An 8,874-nucleotide genomic window follows, 5' to 3' on the forward strand; every position below is an offset into this window, starting at 1 on the left:
AAAGATTTTTACTTTAGAGCTATTTAAATAAAGTGTATTTCTACTATCACAGTCCACTGAATTCCATATCATCTTCTTGTTATTGATTTCTGATGGTCTGTGGTTAGTCCTCATTCAGTTTGTTCTAGCCAGTAATAGGAATAGTATTTATGGGATAGAATTACTTGTAAAAAATATCCTCAAGAGGCCTTTCTCTGTACTTGATAGATACACTCTGAGATTTAAGCAGGAGCACACACATAATATTGCCTACCTGTGCTTTTCTTTTAGGATAAAAAGGTCTTCTAGATACAGAAGTAATACCCTATGTACAATATCACATTGCCTTCCTTCATACTTTTAAGGCATATTTCATAGGGAGGACTTTCCTTTACTTATACATGTAGTATGCTAGGGCTATGTCTGCACTGCTACTCAGAGCTGCCCTCAAGGGAGCCCCCAAGTGCATCCATGCTGACAATCTACTTTGGCAATGCTCTTTCTACTTTTTCTAACTGTGGTTGGAAAAATGAGATTTCAGACTTTGCTGTTTAACCAGTTGCCTATAAGTTTTGATGTATCAACATGCATACAGTATAGTGTCACTGCAGCTTTTAAATGCAAGAGCAGCATGGATGATGAAGCCCTCAAGAATTCTGCCAGTTATTGAAAGTAATTAAAGTAGCACATGCATTTTGGTAACATAAATGAATTTAATACAGTTTTAGTATTGTGTAACAGTTGCCCAAAAGATCATCTCTCTCACTACATGGCACCTTTACAGCTGTTTTGAAGCCCGTTGGTCCTTTATGGCCTACTGCTCCTGCCTTAGCCTGAAAAAGAGAGATTTCTGGGTCCTTACAATGAGTGATCTTTGTCTTGTGACCTCCCTCACCTTTACCCTGCAGCAACCAGGGGGAGCTCCAGGCACAGCTCTCCCTCGACCCCCAGAGCCCAGACCTGACCCTCATGCCCCCTGCCTGCCCAGGACAGCATCCTCTGCCCCACAGAGATTGGGGCTTAGCCAGGCAGCACTTGTGGCCCCCTCCTGCCTGGGCCAACCAGGAGCAAATTGTTCCTAGTCAGGGTCCACATGTGTGCTTTAGCGCATTAACTAATATGCTGTTTTTCTAGTACCTGTAGAATGTACTGGTGCTAGCAAATGGCACATTAGATTAATTTAATGAACAGTCATTGATGTGCACATGTAAATAGTAATTGATGCACACTCAACTTACCCCTGCTCCTGCCTCTGCAGCACTGTCCCTCACTGCAGGGACCTTCATATAGGCCCCGCCCCTTTCATCCCCCATGGACTGACAACGGGCTGGGGCATGCACATGGGCGCTCACCCCCGCAGCCTTGGATCAACTCCAAGAGGCTCTGAGATCTACCGCAAGAGGCTCTGAGATCTACCGGTGGATTAACATCCACTGGTTGGTGGCCACTGCTCTATATGCACCTAAGCAGGTTTTAATTGAACTAGAAATACTCATTGGTAATCTTATTTCCTTTTTTAGGTTAGTGTTCTAATTCCACCTGCCCTATCTTATCTGGATATGTTAGGGCTGAGTAGTTAAGCCCTAACATAAATCTCATTCCGGCTCCAGAGGCATGAGTTTGAGCTTTGCTCTGGACCTGTATTGAGGGCTACCCCCAGACTGATCCGGCTGTAAGTGGGTATCAAGTCATTTGAACTGGGGAGTCAAAGACAGACAGATACAATGCCAGCCAGCTTGCTCCTTTACATGCTGTTAGTTGCAGAGTGGCCATTAACCTTCTAGCTCACTGGGCTGGAAGACTCAGGTGGAGTTTTGACCTTCAAACTTAAAGCAGCCTTTTTCTAATGCCTATTAGCAGAAACAGAATGGAAGGGGGGAAAGGACATGTGTTCTCTGCATGTTACCTCAACACAAAAGAGTCCAGTACCAGTTCTCCTCCTACCGACTGGCAGCTTCTCCCACTTCAGCTTTTACTGCTTTGGAATTCCTGCTGTTTGTTCTGCTCCATTGTTCTGACACTCAAGGGACATGTGTAGACAGGTTTTGAACCAAGAAGTAGAAACCCAATGTTTTTATCACAAAAATGAAAATCCTGTATTACGAAATAAATAGCACATTTTTTTGTATCAAAGGGTCTGCAGAGTGTACACCCATCAAGCCATTTAGGATATCTATGGAGAACCAGAACATACAAATAGTTGCATTAGTCCAACATAATCAGAACTCAGAATAGTGCCCTTAGGGTATTACAGGAAACTCACAGAAAAAAGCTAACCATAAAACCCACCAGGCCCAAAGGGGGCAACTGAATACTTAAGCTGTAGAGAATCCTGCATCCATCTCTTATAGAAGAAATTCCATTAAAACACAGATTGCATCAGTGATGAAATTTAAGGTCATATGTTCAAACATGCCTGTTGTGCAGGCAGCATTAGCCTTATACCCTGCGTACTTGAGATTTTTATGGCTGTCTGGAGGATAGCAACATATTAATGTGGGAGCACGTCCTTTGTCAAGAGCATCACTTTTGCTTTTTGTCTGTTTTTCATTGTATGCCTAATGCACACCATGATCAAAAGCTGAAAAAACAGGTTCTGTTGTCTCACTTATTTCCAAGGAAAGATGAAGAGGAGGAGAGAAGGAGAAAAGATGATAATCAATAACAGAAACATTTCAAACAGGATCAAGTATGAATGGTGTATTAGCAAAAGGCAAAATTAGCTGTAAGGTTAGCTAAGAGTGCTGGTGGAAGTGTACAAGCTGGAGAAAAATCTCTAAGAATAAAAGTACACTACATTGCAGCAGACATAATTCTCATTAGTTTAACGCACATGTCACTAGTTAATGGGGAAAGTGATTTATCAGCTATCCTAGGGAGTAAAACTACGGCTTCTTCAGCAACCTCTCTTCAGCTACGTGACTAATGTATATTTTCTTACACAGGCTAGATTACATTAATGTATCTAGATATTTTATGAATATTTTCAAGTCCACCATTTTTTTTTAATTAAAGGGGAATGAACCAAGTACTACCATGGCTCCTGAATGAAAGACTTCTACAACAGAAGTCTTTGAAATTATACCTGTGAAATCAGAATATAGCAAATGTACACAGCTTTGTCAAGAAATAACACTGACACAAACCAATCAATGGCATCAACAATCTTGTTACACTCTATGCGTGAGATAGTAGAGCAGCAGGGGCCAATCTTTTTGGGAGGAATGCCACAAGTTTGCTCTGCACCCTCCCCAAGTGTCACTCCAACCTCCTTCCCCTGCCTGATCTGCCGCTCTGCTTTCTGCTTCCTTCCCTGTGCTCCTTATCTGATCCGATGTTCTGCTTCCTGCTTCCTGCCCTATCTGTTACTATGCTGCCTGTTTCCCCCTCAATCTAATGTGTGCCACACACAAGGGCTGCCAATACCACTTGTGGCACATGGCTGGCCACCCCTGTACTAACACATCCAAAGTCAGTGCTTGGTTTAAAGGTTAAAAAAATATGAATCACTGCAGACATTCTACCAGCCTATCCACCAGCACCCAAAAGCTTTCATACCCTGTAAGAAGGGTATTCTCCCAAATTAAAGAGAGACTATCAGAATTGTGAAACAGGAAAAATGACTTACCTCTTTAGTGATCCCATCTGTCAAAAAAGTCAAAGGTCCCCCAAAGTCAATCAGCTACTGAGGTCAGGACATACCAGTTTCCGTAGCCAATGGCACACAAGCAAGGGATAGGGGAATTGCTAGCATCACACCCAGCCACCCTTGACTCCCCAAGACCATTTACAGCTAGATTGACAGGGTTGGCAGAAGTCCAAGCTAGACACCATAAGTGCACTGCCTCCACATCTCACAGCCCTATCTTGAAGTCCCTATAATTAAGCTATTGTTAAGGATTTAATCTAGAAAAATGTCATGGGGAGTATGTCACTATCCCTGACCTTCCAGACAAAGTGCAAAAAGCTACAGAAGCAGCTCTATTGCTTTAATGGTAGAAACAAACAGAAAGTGGGAGGTAGAACACTGAAGCTTGAGCATTTTTGATTACTCGTTTTGAAATACAATAGGAAACAAAAAATAAAGATGCTATTTTAAAAAGAGTGTAACAGTAGCCAACCTCTGTTCCTACTAAAGACAAGAAACAAGAGGAAGACATCCTCTGTGTGTGTGTGTTCCTTACCTATTCAGCTCTCTCTATAAGATTCATTATTGTCTGCAAGGCTCATAAATATGATATCAACAATTAGGAAAGAAAAATAAAAAACAGATTAACATTTAAAACAAATACTTTATTTATTTAGATATCAACAATAGAAGACACCCATTTAAAAAAGCCTCGTTCATTAAAATGACAACATAATGATGTTCAACTATTTTAAATATTTGGATACAAGTATCTCATTAAGTCAGCCAGTCAGAAACATCAACTCATCACATATTGGTAACAAATTAACTCAGCCATCTAGATTTAGATAAACTAAATTATTATGATCCTCTGGATTTTTTAGCAAGTTGTGTGTTATGTGTCCTATGGAAAGAGCAGTTTCATTTTCTTCTTGTGTAATACATAGTTGATGATCAATCAATAATATATAAAAGAATAGAAGCTGAAATATACACCATTTGTGAAAATAAACAGTGAAAGCCAAGTGTGAGAGATTCAGCCTGTAGCCACACAATGACAGGACCAAACTTCACGGACAGATTAGAATCTAAGAGAAAGGAAGTTAAAAAGTTAAAGGACAACTAATACAAATTAACAAGTCAGAAGAATAATGAGCTTACAATCATCTTGGCAGTGGTAATGGAATGTGGACTGTTGTTCAACCCAGTGCTAATAGATTTTGAAACTAATGACTAAGATTTTGGGAGCATCCAAGGTTTAAAAAAAAGGAAGAAGGAAAAAGGGTACATTTGACCAATGAGAAATGTAGCACTGGGTAACTACAGCACTGGTTATAAACTATAGAAATACATTTATTTCTTTGTTCCACTGTACAAATGGCTAAAGCCTACAAATGGAGGAGATTGGGAATTATTCTGTTTCCTAGGCCTGTGCAAAGCAGCTAGTATTCACTTCGGATTCGGCCAATTTGGGGAACAGTAATTCGATTCAGTGATTCAACTCACTGTCCCAAATCAATTTGTCCAAATCTGATTCAGAGATTCATCTGCTGCTGAATTAGCCAAATCTCCAAATCAAACAGGCCCCATCCCCCACCCACTCTCCCAGCCCCATGAATGGCTGCCCCACCCAGCCCCAGTGTCCCAACTCTTTAAAAAAAAGCCCTGCATTCACCGGCTGCTGCCAGGTGAGGGGGCAATCCCCTCCGCACCCTACTGCCCCATGCTGCGTGGGGGGCTCTGCCACGAATCCATATCCCCAACACACTCTCCTAGCCCCGTCAAGGGCTGCTCCACCCAGCCCCAGCATCCTGGCACTTTTTTTTTTTTTTCTTAAAGCCCCACACTCATCAGCGGCTGCCAGGCAGGGGAGCAATCCCCACTGCCCCACACTGCACGGGGGTGCTCTGCCACGAGCCCCCAAAAGCCCTGACAGCCGCTGCAGCAGCCAGTGAGTGCAGGGCTCCTTTTTTTTTTATTTTTAAGAGCCAGGATGCTGGGGCTGGGCCGGGCAGCCATTGACAGGGCTGGGGGAGCAGGCAGGGGATGGGGCCTGGTGGAGGTACCCCCATGGTCTCCACTCCTGTCCTCCAGCCCCTCCCCCCCCTTCTTACTGCCATGGAGTCCAAGTCCACCTCCCTGTGGCTGCAAGGGGGAACTGCCCGAATCTCTGAAGCTCTCTGAATCTTTTCCAAATCGATTCAGAGAGCTTTGAATTGATTCAGACCTTTTCACTGATCTCCCAATTCGATTCAGAGATTTAGCCGCTGAATCCGGTCAAATCTCCTCTGAATTGAATTAGCACCCAAAGCTTTACACAGCCCTACTGTTTCCTAAGTCTTGGACAAAAAAAAAAGTTTTTAAATTTGAACATCTATTTGTACTTTGCTTGTTATGATTGTATCTTTAGCTAGGCTGCACTGGGCTTTGTATTCCTCTAATCTTTTTACTCTGTGAGCAACATAGATATGCAAAATAAAAGCTTCAGCTTCTAGACAGCTTCACAGAATAAATATAACTGCTTCTTTCTCTGTTCACAGTACAATTAGATGCATCATTATGATGACTAGTACTAATTTAGACATGAGTTTCCTGGCCAGGAAAATTTTTCAGGTGGCAAAATGTTTTCCTGGCCAAAATTGAGATGCAAAACCAGAACCTTAAATTATTTTCACAGACTAAAAATCTAAAAACTAAAATTATAATTTAGGATAAAAAATTATATTTTTATTAAGAAAATTGCAATGCTTTGCTTGTATTTTCTTTTAAGTATTTACATATAAAATATGAACTCTCAGTGGCAGTCGAGTCCAGGCCTGCGTTCTAACTCACTGCTGCCTGCAGCTTGGACTGCAAGCAAAGAATGTCAGGCAACAACAATCCTACAACTTCTCGCTCTTAACCCCACACCTTTCTCTACTGCCCATAATTACAGTTAAACAAATTAGGAGACCCAAGTAGGGACAGACTATTTCCTAGAAGGGTTGTGCTTGAACAAAAGGAAGTATAATGTGCAACAGCTGCGAGAAGTTATGGATTGAGAGGGTGGCTCATCTAGCACAGCCTGTTTGGAGCTATCTTTGGGGTGAACCCTACATATCTACATCCAGAATGCATGATTCTGATCTCTCATTATGTTTTCTTCATTTTATAAGGAAACATAAAAGCAGCTGGATATGGGGTTTTTTGTATGTCTGTTCCTTGCACTTTCATTTCCCCCTTTTGTCTGCTTCTCTTTTACCCTGGTTTTTATTTCACATGGCTTCTTCCTTCATCTCTCTCTCTCAGTCATGTTTATAACTCTCATGCTTTTTGCCCAGTAGATTAAGAGGAATGTGAGATATGCAGATTTGCCATTCCAGATCTCATCAATAGTCCATTACCCCCTTCTCTGACAGTGCCTATATCTGGTTCTATACAGAAAGATAGAAACCCACAAATGCATGTGACCAATTATGCAATGCTGTATGCAGGGGAAATAATCCTTAATGATTTATTAGGAAATTAGTCATTTACATTTTAAAAGCAGTATAGAAAAGGAACACATAAGCAATGTTCGTGTCTGTCTTACCCGTTATATCTGATTCTTGTTCAACCCCCACCAGTGTTTTCCTGAGAGATGAAGCAATGCTGGAAGGAGCATGTGGCTCAGAGTCGGGCAGTGCATGTGACAAGGCAAAAAATGTACCCTTTCACCTCCAGCTCCTTTCCAGTATTGTTGAACACCAGCAGTCACCCTACCAGGGTTTCACACCAAACAAATGAAAAGCTGTATTTTGCTGACCTGTTTCACTAAGAGCAGAGCTACAAATGGACCTTTTGGTCAGAAAGATGAGCAGGTCTTACGATCCACTTCACATCAAATCCTCCCTTCCATCTGCCTGTTTGCTTTCTTTTATTCATAAATTATCTCAAGAGGCCAATAGGCAACCCACCCCTCCCACAAACGAAGAGACTATCTGATTCAGCTGCAACTGCATGTGACCTGCCCACTCCTTCCTTACTACATATTTGAAATAAATGGTTTAATGATATTCACAATCAGGAATCAGGCTATTGCAGTGTACAAAATGCAAATGCAAGTGACAGTAGGTTCTCTTGACTTTCTTGTTACAAAACTACTGTAGAAGTGTACCTGTTTTCTTCCAGAACAGTATAACTAAGTAAAGACAATCAAAAAGCCTACATTATATTGTAGCAGACTGGGCTACACTGCATAGATTGAACCAATATGCAAGTGGACAGACATTTACTTTTCAATCTGGAAATGCAGCCACATGCCTGCAGTGGCCAAGGACAGAAAAGAGTGGGTGCTAATGTATGCCTCCCTGTTGGGCTGGAACAGAGAGCTTAGGCCAAGGCTAGCCCACCCACCTTGAGAGGGGAAGTTTGCAGGGGAGGTTCAAAGCATCCTGGCATGCTGGGTGACTGTGAGTTAACTTGAATCCTGGGGGAATATGAGACAGAAGTTCAATAAACTAATCTAACCTAAATCATAGGTTTATAGAAAATTAAGGTTGGAAGGGACCTTAGGAGGTCATCTAGTCTAGCCCCCTGCTCAAAGAAGGACTGTCCCCAACTAGATCATCCTGTAATACAACCCCCAGTTTTTTTCTTTTTTTTTTTTTGTATTTATTTTAAAATGCATTCCCTCCCCTTCCCCAACCATTTCTGACTTTTTCTCTCCTTCTCTATTCCCTTTAGATAAGTATAGTGAGATCAAACTTAGGATAAGCTTTCAACATTTCTATCTTGGTAGCAAGTTTTTGATTTTGGATATCCACTGTTTTATATTGGATAATTATTAGGTTTGTATTGATTTTTACTGTTGTATATTGTATTATTATCATTTTCGTATTGATTTTTATTGTTTCATATGGATATTGTATGGTTTAGGCCTGTGTTTGTAAGTGAATGATAGTGAATGATATATATATATATATATATATATATATATATCATTGATATCTATATATATATATATATATCACTGTGTGCATGATATATGAATTAGTGATCTGTGTCTAACTTTTGGGGTGTATAGTGTATGTGCTTGAACTGGTAATAGGTATGCATGTTCCTAGGCTGGTTTGGATGTGTATGTGCCTGAGCTGGTAGTGTGCGTGTGTATGCACCTAATTGATTTGTGTGTTTGTATATGTGCAGTTGTGTTATGCCCTCCTGTCTAAAGCACAATATTGAGATCCTGAGAGTTGGCCTGACCCCCCAGGGCAACAATCCCACCTGAGGCTTTGTCTAGCTAGGAC

The 8,874-nt window shown here is 41.3% G+C and overlaps 1 long non-coding RNA gene across 1 annotated transcript; it reads right to left on the reverse strand.

Annotated features, from left to right (window-relative positions):
- Positions 1–4,251: 4,251 nt before the first annotated feature.
- Positions 4,252–8,377, reverse strand: LOC109281223 (uncharacterized). The gene is made up of 2 exons (XR_002087799.2): positions 7,179–8,377; positions 4,252–4,695 (listed from the first exon to the last, which is right to left on the reverse strand). It is a non-coding gene; the product is annotated as an uncharacterized LOC109281223 (long non-coding RNA).
- Between the last annotated feature and the right edge of the window lie 497 nt (positions 8,378–8,874).

This window comes from Alligator mississippiensis, chromosome 2 (genome assembly GCF_030867095.1).
Source record: "Alligator mississippiensis isolate rAllMis1 chromosome 2, rAllMis1, whole genome shotgun sequence".
NCBI lineage: Eukaryota > Metazoa > Chordata > Crocodylia > Alligatoridae > Alligator > Alligator mississippiensis.